The sequence below is a fragment of the Fundulus heteroclitus genome, chromosome 15 (genome assembly GCF_011125445.2).
Source record: "Fundulus heteroclitus isolate FHET01 chromosome 15, MU-UCD_Fhet_4.1, whole genome shotgun sequence".
Classification (NCBI taxonomy): Eukaryota; Metazoa; Chordata; class Actinopteri; order Cyprinodontiformes; family Fundulidae; genus Fundulus; species Fundulus heteroclitus.
Window position 1 is genome coordinate 6,973,983 of NC_046375.1, and position 14,991 is coordinate 6,988,973.

At 39.9% G+C, this 14,991-nt stretch overlaps 1 long non-coding RNA gene across 1 annotated transcript; it reads left to right on the plus strand.

Moving 5' to 3' along the window:
* The first annotated feature begins 5,690 nt into the window (after positions 1–5,690).
* LOC118566182 lies at positions 5,691–12,611 on the plus strand. Its single transcript, XR_004932872.1, has 4 exons — positions 5,691–5,761; positions 5,888–5,989; positions 10,859–11,134; positions 11,294–12,611. It is a non-coding gene; the product is annotated as an uncharacterized LOC118566182 (long non-coding RNA).
* The last annotated feature ends 2,380 nt before the right edge of the window (positions 12,612–14,991 follow it).

Below are 14,991 nucleotides of genomic sequence, written 5' to 3' on the forward strand. Positions count from 1 at the left end.
TATGACACTTTCAAACAACAGCGCTAATTAGGCTGCATTCAAAGAAAACTTGCCCTTGTTATGTGATCCATAAACTAAAGTCTCAAGGGTGTTAGAAAAAAAAAGACTAAAATGCAGGAAAACTTAAAGCAAGGCGACTCATTCAAATTAAAAGATGTTTTTTTTTTTTATTACTTAATGCTCATCATGCCACTCTCGGTTCTTTTATTTTTGTTTGTTGTTGCGGTAATTATTTTAGAGCCGCTGACCACGACCTCTCCCCTGGGAAGTGCAGTCAGCAGAATAACAATAAAGCAGAAAACCGAGGCCCGTCTCTTTGGTTTCAGGTCGACAGCAGAATGTGTTTGTGTCAGTCTGCGGGAGCTAAATTAAAACTAAGTAGATGAGAGACGGCCCCCAGTCCTCTGAAGACTGTGTGGTAAGTGTGGGGGGGGGGGAGAGGAAGATTTTAATATGACTTCAACTAGTATTGGTGTTTGCTGTGTTGATTTTCTGTGAAAGAGGGGTTTAAAAGAAGCCAGGCCAAACCGATCCGCTGGAATGAGCTCTGGGGGATAAGTTGGAGGATTAAGTGAAAATGTGAGAAAGTTAAAAAAAAAGGGGAAAGGAGTTTAAAAAAAGAGAGAGAAAATGTCTTCAGCACAGAGAGAGAGGGATGAGTGAGAAATGAAGATGAAGTGAGGCAGGGAGAACAGAATGGAAATTATCTAGGATATGTTAGGACAGAGGAAGAATGTTTGAGACTACAACTTTAAAAAAATAAAAATAAACTGCCAATAAAACCAGCTGTCTTTTGGCTGCTTTGGAAAATGAAAAAGAGGAGCACTGAGTATCGAGTCCAAGGACCAGTGGAGCATTACGGGGCCCGGTGAGGACGAACAAGTTGACCGGGCCTTTTTCTCGGAGCAAGACCTCATTTACAGTCATTAGAGCTCCTCTAGCTTGGCCAGTAAAATTAAACTCCTCTCTATCTTCAAATCTGTCACTTTTTCTATTATGCACTACAGTAAAACATGCATCTTCATCCAGTGACATGACAAACAGCCCTCTTTGTGTCATGGCTCCTGCTTTGGCTGCGTGACTGATACTCTCACAAAACGTTGCCCTCAAACGAACGTCACGGAATGAAATTGTGGAGAAAATGAGCAAGCTTTGGGGGCGATAGAGAAGCTGCTTTGCTCACAGTAAACACAGATCCTTTCTGCTGGGGTTCCAGTAATGACTGAAGATACCTGCTGTGTCCTCCCTGCTTGTTCCTTTTACACCTCTGGGTCTAGCCTCTGCTTTGTTTGGCAGGCAACAACACGAAATGGGTTTTGTTGTGGATTTCTATTGGTAAAATAAAGATGTAAAGTAGTCAAGTAGTAAGAAACTGACCAATGTTTAAACAACATTAAAATGCACAGAACCAAATACTTCTTTGGCAATTTAACTCATATGTAGGATAGATTTGGTACTGCCTTTCAAGAGTTTTTTTATACATACACATTCTCAGCTCTTTAAAGGGTAATCTGCGTAATATGAGATGTTGTTTGCTGGTTAATTAGTTGGGCTGTCTGCCCAGATAGGCAGCCTGCAGTCAACATATTGTTTGCAGTCTGCCAGCTGTAGTTTTGACAGTGTTACCTTAGTAAGAGTGATGGATGGTGCTTTTTCAGTTTCCACACTTAATGTCCACGTTTTTCAGGACAAAAGGCCCTAAAGAACATGGAAAAAATGTGCCTTCTTCCAGGCTGCTGATTGGCAGTGAGCAGCAACAGGCGAGGGAGGGGCAACGCCGATTATCCATACTGCTCATTTTAATGACTTAAACCATAGAAAGAAAGCTGTAAGTGGTGCAAATCTTCTTAACTGCGAACCGACTGAAGCTTTTTGGGTTAGATTGTGAAAAGACACATTTTTGTCAAACAGTTTTTATTTTACTCAATCCCAACACCAAAAGAAAACATGAAAGATGCTCTTTAAGTGGTGTGAATGTTTTTTTTTTTTTTCAGGAAGGACTGTTAAAGCATGTTGATTTGTTTATTTTGTTAGAACTGAAATATAAAGATGATTTAAGTTCCAGGAAGTTAAAATGTTGTTACTGTCCACCAAAAATCTTGACTCTGTTCTGTATTTTCATCCTCTGAGATTCATGTACCTATCAGAAAGCGTTTGACCTGCAGTTTCCTACAATTCCTACAATACTGAGTGTCTATGGCTCTAATATATATATATATATATATATATATATATATATATATATATATAGTCAGAAACTCTACTTTGTGTCACAAATGTTGTGTAATCTGCTCTTAAAAAGCTTTCCTAAGATGAGAAAGCACTCTCAGGATGCAGCGTTATTTATTTCAGAGGCATAAAATTTACTTCATGCAAAATGCGTTTCCTCTGAGTAAAATCAATACCTTTAGCAACTTGGTGCATCAGTTTGGCTTATCCTTATTGCACTTCTTTGTGACTTGTTTTGGTGAGGAAAAAGTTCTTAAGCAGAGGATTCTACTTTCTCCGCCTTGCCTGTCTAAATATTTCTTCCACGGTCTTGTCTTCCTGGCAAGAGCAGCAGCTCACTGTGATCTGAAAATATCGAGCAGAACAGAGCTCATCAGGGAAACTGCCACCGGTGCCGGTGCGGTGCAGACAAGAGTGAAAAGGTGCAACGTTCACAGAGAGCGGTGACGTGAGTGAGTGGATTTGCCTGAAATTAAAGACCGGTGCCCGCTGAGATATTGGGCTCACCTCGCTATTACCCATAAATCCCCACTGCCCTCATTATGAAGTAAATTAATCTTGTCAGATGCCCAGGCATGGCTGAATTTAGGCCTCCAATTGCCGTCTCTCTTTACAGTTCGGCCTTTGTCCTCGTCAGTAAATAGAGATGCCCTTGTCAAACGTAAGATGTTCCTTGTTGACATCTTTACAACGTTGCTTACACCATGTCTTCTGAGATTATGTTGAGTCACCACACTTTCTTTACCAAGGATTTGTTTGAATAGTATATTTTCAAAGTTTAATATTTCATGTTCATTTGTTCTGGACCATGAAATGACTACTGTGTAAATCCACAGTGAGTGTCTTGCTAAAGTTTTCATCTTCCTAGAGGCGTCTGACATGTTGTCGTGTTTTACCCTGCAAACTTCCATGGAGTTTGTATCATCTATTTATTAAAAATTTGCATACAGTCCCCCAAAGTCCAGGGGTCTGCTACATGTGGCCTTGGAGCCTCAAGAAGCTCTTTAGACTCTTCTGAAAAGTTATTAAAGACTTTGGCCAAATTGTATAAAATAAATGACCAATATCTATTTATTATTTTTAAGTTTTTGTGCTGTTTTTGCAAACAATTTGTACAACAGAATGCCACCATGCATTTCTTTTTGAGTACAGCATAAAGTATGTTTTCTATTGTACCTTTCCATTGATACAGAAATTAAATAATGATGTTTATTGAGAAGAGTAAAGCTGCCACCCAAACAAAAGACCACTAGAGCTCGGTTGCCTTGGATCGGTAGGGGCTGGGTCGCTCGGTGCTGGTCTCAGCTTGTTGCTCAGGCGGTCTACTCTCCTCCCCCCTGGTGAAGGGAGTCACCTCCTGGGTCCAGGGGGCTGGTCTGCCCTCTGGACCTGGGAGTTTAGGATGTGTGCGGGGCGTGTAAATGTGTCTACGTCATCGACTCGAGTGTTATTGAGTGCATGGTTATGAGTGTCTGCATGTGTGGGCGTTACGGTGGTAACCTCTCAGGTCTCCACTAGTCGTGCCCCCAATAGCAGTTCATGTGGGGAAGTGTTTATCCATGGAGCCTTTAGCTGAATAAGAAATAAAAAAAAATGCTGCCTCCTCAGTCGAATTGGATTCATTCTTCCATCTGTAAAGCCCCATGCTTGTTTAAGTTGCTTCTCAGGGTATGCGTCCTTATCACAGTTCTGTCCGAGCTCATGCTTCGGGCTGCTGAATAACAGCTACATCTCTCCACGGCTCTGTCGAAGCAGGAAACCAGACTTAATCAGTTCCTGTTGACAAGCCATTTTTCTCAACCACTTGACTGCAGCATCATTCATTTCATTATGTTATAATGTAAACATACATTAGGTTCTAAGATGAAAGCTTTGACTCTTTTTTCTTATTGCATGAAAGATATGTAAATTTTAATAAGGTGATGTTATATTGTTCAAATGTGAAACATACATTTTTCCCCACAAGCTCGCATGAATAAAAATTAGGATGGATGGATGGATGAATGGATGGATGGATGGATGGATGGATGGATGGATGGATGGATGTTTGTACTCTATGACTTGGTATAGCTCTACCTTTTTTTTCACTGGGGTGTCGGCTAGTTTCCAAAAACTAGATGTTATTTGTTTCTGGAAGGGTAATGCCGTTCATTAGGCTTTAAATAGATTTTATTTAACCTGTAAAATCCATAGATTTTACAGGTTGCTGACTCCTGTTGCGAATTGATACTTCATAGAACCATGTTTCGCTGCAAGGCTTTGTTTGTGGGTTGATCAGCTCTATTAGACACATGTTGTTTTGCAGATTCTTTCCGGTTTTATTCCAGGACCACCCTGCATTTATGTCCATCCACCTTCCCATCTCTAATTAAGTCTGAAAAGCGTGCCCACTGCATGATGCTGCCACCACCATGTGTCGTCTTGGGAATGGTGGCTGTTCAACGGTGCTTTCAAGTGACCAGGGCTCCTTTTCCCCTCCATTGTTGCTGTTTCCACCAAGAAAAGGAAACTGCTAACATAACTTTTTATGGCTTTCTTCTTCTTTTTTGTCCCCCATGAAATCCAGATATGTGTAGTACTAGTTCCTAATTAATAGTTGTAGACCAGGGATCACAAACCATTTTGAAACTGAGAGCTACTTGATTAGTACTGTGTCATACAAAGGAGTCCAATCTCAACCTAACTTTATGTAATATAAATATGTTTTTAATGCTTTTCTCATTTTTAAATCTATGTAAATACAAGTATGATTATAAAGGAAAAGCAACGGAATAAGACAGCATTTTAAATTCAGCTCACTGTGGAGCACCACACATGGTCTATGGGGGCTACCTGGTGCCTGCGGGCACCATAACCCCTGGATTAGACAGATTCTCCCACCTGAGCTGTGAGCTCTGAGGCTCCTCCCGAGTTACCATTGATGATCTCCTTATCCATTTGCCCATTTCTAATCAGATTAAAGTACATAACAGTGGAATGTGTTTATTAACTTGAATAATAAAGGCAATTTGTTAAATTGGATTTTTTTAGGGAGTACCAAAGTAAAGGGGTCTCACATAAATGAAAACCACATTTTTACGATGCAGCAATGTGTTAGCCTATTACATAAAACTCCTCCAAAATACCTTGAAGCATGTGGCTGCAACCAGACAAAATGTTGAAAGGTTCAGTGGGTATGCATACTTTTGGAAGGAGCTATATCCCCCTTTGTAAAGGTGCACTGCCATGAATGGCCTGTCATTATTCTGTTCTTGAATCGTCTTTAACGTCGCTATCAGTATGAAGACGAGCCCATTGTCCCACCCTGCTGGTTAGCAGAGTGAAGCCAGCCCGGCCATCATTGCATCCACGCTTGTCACTGTTGGCTTGTTATCATTAAAAGAAGCCAGATAGCGTAGAGAAATGAAACACGTGGCTACTCCCTCTGTCTGTCTAAAACTGATAGGTTTGTTTTTCCTCAGCGCGTATTAGTTTGGTGCGTTCAGCGATCCCTGAATGGTCTGTGTGATAAGCTGTGAGGAGGATGTTTTTGGTGAGTGGGTTAATATTTGTTCTCTGCATACCCTACAGAAGAAAAATCTGTTTCCAATTTTAATTTTTATTTATTAACTGTTTTATTTTATTAGTATTCATTTATTTTTTTTTATTTTTTTTGCAGCTCTCCTGGCGTTTTGTTTAGACATCTGGGGGAGTGGGGAAAATGGTGACCTCAGGTTTAAAGGCATTGTCTCTGCTTTTCAATTCTACAGCACAAAAGGAGGTAAAACATACCGTTTTAACTCGGTTTTTCATACTGATGAAGCAGATGGTGACTTTAAATGTACCCTGTGGTCATTTTACTTCTAAGAAACCAATTTTAAACATATTGTGAAGTCTGTGCTTCTTCAATGTTTGTAATTAAACAGTGTGTTCCCAGGGACATACCCAACAGTAGTTAATGGAACAGTGGACCCAGAGGGAGCCAACATTATCATCAAATGATTTATCCTTTTCAGTATTAAAATTTAAATATGGTAATTGCATGTCTCTAATACATTAGCATACAAGACTTTGACCTTTTAGCCAGAAAGTTTCTGGTTTAGGTATTGTAACCCCAAATGATTAGGTGCAGCGATTAAACTGCAAGTAATCTTCAGGGATGTACCACAGATGTCCCTTTTATGGTAAAATATTGCAAGGAGCTATTTTTAGGGTTAGTACAGGTCAAAAGGAGGGCCATAATCACTATAAAGCAACAATAAACACACACACACACACACGTGTGTGTGTGTGTGTGTGTATATAAATATAATATATATATATATATATATATATATATATATATATATATATATATATATATATATATATATATAATATGGCGCCGATGTATGTCTCGTTTTTGTCAGTCAGCCCCAGGGCAGCTGTGGCTACAAATGTAGCTCGCATAAACTAGGCCCATTCATTTTCTGAGGACAAGATTGATTCATTGATTGCTTTAAGTCATGCAGAAATAAATATATTGCAAAGGCAAGATCCTCAAATTTAACATCAAACTCTGTTGAAGATTGTTTGAAATTAGTCATCAAGTCAATTTAATTAAATGAAAATCAAGGCTTGGCTGGAGACCAGATTAGATAGATTATTATTATTATTATTATTATTATTATTATTATTATTATTATTATTATTATTTATATTTAACGTGTTCTGTCTGGTTGTGGAGCACTAAGAAATGCTTTTTTAATGCCAGAGAGAGGCCAACAGATTTACTTTCCCAAATGAACCATTACTATTTTCAGAAAGCTGACATCACTGAGAAGTGTGGTCAGGTAAGTTTCTTTTTTATACAAGCAGGGAGTTTAGTACTTGATTTGAAAGACTCTGGATCTTTATTTTAAGTTATAAAGTTTTTCTATGTTTTTTGTGTTCATTTGAGCAGTAACACTGTGAGCCATATACAAATCAAGAAAAATAAGGAACACTTCAACTTTCCCCCAATATCTGTTGGTGTTACTATTGTCTATGAAAGCGTGGTTGTTTTTTTTTTGTGCCGTGGGGCATCACGGTTGAGGACCTCTTTCCTCTGATTCACTTCGTACTTATTGCAGTTTCTGTTTCCTACTCATTCAACCTCAATTCTGGGAAAATATGAACCATGTGGTGGCAAACAGGGGAATATGAAACAGAGCCTCCAAAGGTCCACAGTAACCCTAACCCCACATTTTTCACCTTTTAGTAATAAATGGGCTTTTCAGATGAGCACGAAAAGAAGAGTCCATCCACTTCTCTCTGTGTGCTTTGAAATATATCCAGACAGTTCATGCCGGCATAAAGGGAGTGCTGAAAATGCTACACACATGCAGTGCACACAATATAAAAGATATCTCTCCAACCATTTACAGCCACTGCCTCTACCATTTGCAGCTAGAGATCTCCCAGATAACCCACTATCTCACAAATTAGAATAGTCACTTAGCCAGGCTCTCCTCAGCATATTCCTTAACGGCAGCAGATTTGTGATGATCTCAACTACCATGATTCAATTTAAATTTCTTCTTGCCATGCTGAGTGCGAGACGGTGCTTTAGAGCAGTCCCGTTCTATAGGTGGCAAGGATTTTCTGCAAAGGAAAGCCCGATTGCCGTGAGCAGTGGCTGAATTGGAAGAAAAAAAAAGCCCACTTACCTGTAGATCTTGACCTTGAGATTTTTTTTTGCATTTCATTCAAATGGCTGGCCTTTTCAAGCTCAGCGTAATAACTGATGAGTTTCATAGTTGCACCGATTATGCTCTTCATTATGTGTAAATGCCAGGCACTGCTACAAATGGAAGACTGTGAGCCATTTAAACTCGCTTCTGACAGTAAACACAGGTGCTGCCATCAATCATGAAGTGACACGAGTATAACAATATGGAAGCAGATGTCAGCTTCACAGTACAGGGTTCATAAAACATCCTGTCATAAACACTGGAAACCTTCATCGTTTTCCAGGATGCCGGTGATTCCTTACTCCGCAGTCTATAAAATCGTGCGGGTGTTGAGAAATAAAGGTACGAAATACAAATGCTTAGCATGATTGGAAACCATTTGAAACTATATATACTAAATTCTGGCTCTAAGATGTTAGATGTTAATGTATTTATTTTTTAAATTATTATTATTTCAGGGATATCCCAATCACGATAAAGCATATTTGCCGACACAAAGTACCAGTCGAATGCTACTATAAAATCTATGCCATGTACGTCTTCGAAAGTTCAGCAGCTTTAAGAGGCAGCAAAACAACACACCATACAATTTATATAAGTACTTTCATTCAACAAACTAACATATGATTGTTCCGATGTTGCAGTATCGTATTTTTTTTGGTAGCAACAGACGTTTTGTCCCAAAAGCTGTTTCTGCGGAAAAGCCTTTTGCTTCTCAGTTCAGTCTCTGATAAAGTTGTCTTGCTCCTGCTATAATTTTTTTTTTATCCCATGAAGGTGAGATGTTTCTCCAACAGCAAGCCCTGGATAAACCTGGACATAAAATCTTTGCTGAGGGAGAAGATAAGGGCTTTCAGGTCAGCAGATCAGAAGGTCAGAAGAGCTGAAAGATGGACAGAAAAAAAGGAAAGAACAGCCTACGTGAAGAAAATGGAATCACAGCTGCTAGACAACAACATGAGTGATGTCTGGAAAAGCCTACAAACCATCTCGGGTCACAAGTAGTGCGTCCAGGCTGTAGGTGACTTGAGATGGGGGAATAAGCAGGACTTGGACCAGCCAGCCCCTCCCCCAACCCTCCTAACATGCCGCAGACACCCTCACCTACCTGTTCTTCCACCCAGAACTGCACATCTTTCAGCTCTCAGCTGTCATCCACCCCCTTCGCTTCAGATGACTCCACTAATGAGCCCGCCGCCGCCACACTGTCACACGATCCAAGTGAGGAACATTCTGAGAAAGACCAAACCGAGGAAGGCTGCACGTCCAGATGGCATCAAGCATGAAGCAGAGGAGAGTACCACAGCTGTGGAAAACCTCCTGTGTGGTGCGGGTGCCCAAGACCGCACACCCCAAAGATCTCAACAGCTACAGGCCAGTGGCACTAACATCGCAACTGATGAAGACCCTCGAGAGGTTGATGTTCAATCATCTTCTCCCCCTGTGAGGTCTTCATTGGATCCTCTGCGGTTTGCCTACCAGCTTGGCATCGGGGTGGATGATGCCATCGTCTACCAGCTGCAACGAGTTCTGCTCCGTCTGGAAAACTGTGGAAGCACCGTGAGAATCATGTTCTTTCATATCTCCAGTGCCTTCAACAACATCCATCCAGGACTTCTAAAGGACAACCTGGAGAGGTCAGGGGAGGATCACCAACTTTCTGAGGGATTCTGGATTACCTTACTGGTCGACCCGAGTATGTTAGGACATAGGGCAGTGTCTCTGACCTCACAGGAGAACCGCAGGGAACTGTGTTGGCAACGTTTCTATTCACCCTCTACTCTGCAGACTTCTCCATCAACTCACCAGGCTGCCACCTGCAGAAGTTCTCAGATGACTCTGCCATAGTCGCTCTTACAGATGAGGAAGGGTCAGGATCCAGAGCTTTGTAGGCTGGTGCCAGCAGAACCACCTCATGTTAAATGCAGACAAAACAAAGGAGCTGGAGGTAGACTTTCGGAGATGCAGACCCACCTGTCTGACACAGGTGAACATCCATGGAACTGATGTGGAGATAGTGGACTCTTATAGGTACCTGGGTGTTCACCTGAACCATAAACTGGACTGGAGTCACAACACTGATGCTCTTTACAGGAAGGATCGGAGCAGACTCTACCTGCTGAGGAGACTGGGGTCTTTAGGAGTCCATGGGGCGCTCCTGAAGACCTTCTTCAACTCTGTGGTGGCATCAGCCATCTTCTATGATGTGGTTTGTTGGAGCAGCAGCTTATCTGTAGCTGAGAGGAACCAGCTGGATAAACTCATTAGGAGAGCCAGCCCTGTCCTGGGATGCTCTTTGGACCCAGTTCAGGTGGTGGGAGACAGAAGGACTGTAAGGAAAATCACATCAGTGATGGACAACGTCTGTAGCAGAGCTGGAGAGCTCTTTCAGTGACAGACTGCTGCATCCTGGATGCTCTAAGGAGCGCTTCCGTCGATCGTTCCTCCTGGCTGCAGTCAGACTGTATAATCTTAGCCTTTCCCAACAAACATAATATCTATTCAAATCATGCAAATTGTTGCACAGGTCTTGAGCCAACCATTAATTGTTTATTCTGTTTATACTGTTCTAAGATGCTAACTGTCTACATCATGCAAATGGTTGTGCAGGCTCTGACTCAGCCATTAATTCTTTATTTTTGTTTTCCTCTAGTAAATGTGTTTAATTGTACAAGATATACAAATGTCATGATATATATGAAAAAGGTTTTGAGATGATTTATCAAAATCATTTTGTTTTACATCACAACAGACTGGCATATACAGGACTGCGTATACTTTTGAGAGACACAGTATGTATTGATGTATTGCCAGCATGGTAATAAGTGCTGCTTCATAACCTGGTATGAGACAACATTTATATCTAGTCTCTCCTCAGGAGTACCTCTGTCCTCACAGCATATTTCCCAGTAACTATATATTTTTTTCTCTCTTGTCAGTCATTATAAAAGAAGTGCGTGAGCACAAAAGTAAACACTGCAAAAGCTAAAGCTGTTGGCAAGTGACCCCTGGAGAGCAGCATGGTTGGGAGAAAGAGGCGATCGGCTGGAATTTGTTTAGAGCCTGAGTGCAGATCACTGCTCTCTTCTTCCATTCTCGATGACATTTAAGAGCCAATGGCATCAGGCAACACTGAGGACCGGAGACCTGTTCACAGCAATTCAAGATCCTGCTGCTTATCCAGCATAAACACCACTGGTCGGGTGTTGAAAAAGGTCAGTACTGTTGAACCCTCTGAGTCATAAAATATATACGTATAAGCAGGTAGACAAAATGCAAGAATGCTGTCTTTTACTTGCAGTTTTAGTTTTGTTTTTCATGTCGAGCACCCTTGTTACCTTTGTACCCTAGAAATCCTTTCATCTTTGTTCTAGATGCAGCTGATGCCATCGTGACATTTCCAGCTGATTTGGAAAAGGATGAAAGGATGATGAAAATGATGGCTATGATGATGATGATGATGATGCAGTGTGAGCAGCTGTGTTGGGCTAAGCTCCCTTTGCTGTGAGGAAGCATCAGTCACTCCTGTTTTTTGCATCCACAACCTCGATGGGACCTCCTGTAATCACAATTTTTATCCAAATTTAACCAATGGGAAGCTGTCACATTGATTTTTGGTTGAGTTCAATCACCTGGCAGATTTACATATCCCAGCAGTTAGCCTGTTGGCGCAAAGATGTGGGTGGCGGTAAACAGAAATATCAACGAGGAAATGCAGAGTGCACATAATACTGATTTGACATTGACTAACGCACAGAAAGAATTACGTATAAATCCTAGACAAAAAGCCCCATTAGTGGATGCTGCTGGGAATTTTCAGTATTTGTCACACTGCACAGTCATGAGGATAGTGACACTGTTGTGATCTTATACTGCCATCTGGTGTTTGGGATAAAGAAAAAAGCCTATGAAAGTTCTGAACATGTAAAAGCAATTAAATTATGCATTTTGCCTGGATTTGGCAGGTACACTATGCTAACCACCGTCTTTAAGAATTAATAGAAGAGTGAAAAAATTCAGGGTCTCATGCTAATCCATTTGACCATACATAACAGTAATTCCATTTAAATGCTTCTCTCTGCTCCTCTTAAGACATTGCAAGTATTACCATAGGTTCAAACAGTCATTAATGTTTTGGAAGCGCTTGTTCAAAATAAAACTTGGATCAGGATTATGTTTCACAAGGGAAGAAATATTCAAAATACATATTTTATTTTCAGAAATCTAAAACGAACCTACAGTTTAAGATCACTGTACATTGTACATAGCGGAAATATGCTCCTTTTGTTTGGTCTGTTATGTGATGTTTGAATCAAGTAACAATGGTAAGACTCTGTTTTGCATGAGTAGAATTTACTCAAATTAAAGAAAAGAAAATGTTCAGTGGGACCAAATATTGTCTTTTCTGGGTAAATTTATTAGATTTCAGTCAATTTTAGTCAGACAAATTTACAAAGACTGAGACCATGTCGTGACATGAAAGAAGGAAGTGAGGGACAGACACTCTGGACAGCATGTGTTGTGGTACAGGGGAGGTATACAGAGAAACAAAGAGATGGTTAGGTGGATTTCAATTCAAGGATTTCAATCTTAAATCTTTTGCTAAAATGATAAACAATAGTAACTCTGTATTTTCTGTAAAACCTAAACTGTATTGATAATTTGGCTAAGAAAAGAAGGTGCTGAGTGACACTAAACTCCATCCAGATGAAGCTGGGTTTGGCTGTACCTGACAAACTTGTTAGGATAGGGAGTCCCATCCAGAACAAGTGGCCTTGAAACTGACTACATTTGAAACCTGCTCCGAAAGTGGATAGGTCTTATACTCAAACTTTTACTGGTACCTGTGTAGATACCGTATTCGGCATCATGCAGATGTAGTGTATAAGAGCTATTTAGGAGTTAAGCAGAAAAAACATCCTTTCATCACCAGTTTGCAATAGGTGGTTATATACATAAAAATTCAGGAAGATCTCTGGTGGTCCACCACGTCCTTCCCTTTCTGTGAAAACAACCTAATGAAAACCTAACAATGGATTAAAAGTTATAAAAATGAAGTTTTCATAAACAACTATGATGTTTTGGAGATTGGGTAAAGACAACAGAAACCCGTTTTTGGTCTTGGCCTTTCTCTGATTGGCCACGAGATTTAAAGGAGCATAGCGTAAATTCCAAATTTTTTGCAGACGTCTGCCCCCTCTGGCAACCAGTTGAAATGACACCAGTGTTTAGCTCCAGGGGAGAAGAAGAAAAGCATCTGCCCCTGTGACTGCACTGGTCCTTTGTTTAGCCATGTAACTTCTTCAGAGGTAAGACAGTTATAAATAACAAAGTTAGCCCGTGTTCTCTCGCTAATGCATCGATTACGGCGGAGACTCAACAAAGTAGCCAGATGAACGAAAGCACACAGTGCGTCACACACACACACACACACACACACATGCACGGCCAGAGGATTCGGACCGAATCAGCCTCTCCCGAACTGACTAATGGAGCCTATAAAGGCAACTGATTTAGATAAAGTATAACTCATTTTACACATATCGGGCAATTGTAAGGGCATGTATGGGAAAGAAAATGAATATTTAACTTAAAAACTTGAACTATGCACCTTTAACCTCCAAGAGCAACTAATCTGGATTTACACAGAATGAAAAGGCCAAGAGAGCCATTTACTACAGGTAGGATATCAAATGCTAATAACATTTTAACCTCACTTCACCGAGGCAGCAATACTTTTAAAGCACTTTTTATTTGTTTCTTTATTAGATGTTAGAGACATGGACTATGTTGTGTAGCAGCATTTCTCATCAAATAATTACATCTATAGAGTAAAAAAAAGGCAACAAGTGGAAAAAAAAATATACAGACTGAATCCATTATATTTGTTCTGATTTAAAATATGTTTTAACATTATTGATAACTTTTAGTAGTATCATTTTTGTTTTGAGAAATAGCAAAACTACTGTTTGATTTGAGTGAAACTTTGCACCTTGGAGAACATTGCAACCTAGAAAAAAGGAAAAACACAGAGACGCATTCAGAGAAGGAGATAATCAGGAAACTCCACATAGAAACATAAAGCATAAACAGGCATCCAGGCATTGGAGGGATGAGATGTATCAAATATTTGTTAATCAGAAAGGGAAGTAAATGGACTATTTCTGCACATTGATGCCTTTTTAGAAAAGGCAAAATATACTGATTTGGTGAATGAATATTTAAATGTAGAATAACACTGCACTGTTAAATCAAAAGGCAACACAGTCAAAATCACAATTATCTTTATTCGGCAAAGATTGTGTGAACAATCAAGGAATTTGACTTTGGTTACAGTGCTCACAGCATCCAGACATTGTTCTGCAACAGACAGCTTGATTAATTTGACAAAAAGTGTGATATAATTTGATCTTGTTTTCTAAATACAAACTTATTCATGAAATAATAAACAATTGTCACTTTTTGTCTCAATAATTATGAACAACAATCTAACATGCTTAATTTTTTTTTTTGAGGGACAGAAAGCTTTTTTTTCTTTTTTGTAAATCAACTGTTTAATATAATTATTGAAGAAAATAGATCATGAAACCAAAAGAATAAATTTTCTTCTCCAGTATTTGATCATTGCTTACTTGGTAATTCTGCTTTAGAAGTTAATAATAATCATACTGAACCATTATGTCTTATAAATAACTCTCAGTTCTCTGCAAAAGCTTAGTTGCTTTTAGGATAAGTGCTTATGATACCAGTGTTTGGCATTTTATTAGTATATTTATGGCAGTTGGACTGCCACAACGATGAACATTGTTGCTTAAAAACAAAACACAGAACCATAAGGACAGGCAATAAATATCAGGAATATAATCTTGGGGTGCCACTAGCTATTAAATCTTGCCTGAAAAAATAAGATTTGAGGTTTGATTTAAAAAGACTTAGCCCAGTGGTGTAGCGTTGATCCTGAGGCAGCTGGTTCGGGTGCTGTTTGAGTTTGGGTGCTGCCATTGAAAAAACTCCATCACCCCAGTATTTAGACCTGATCCTTGGTATTAGAAATAGAAACTAGTTTTCAGAC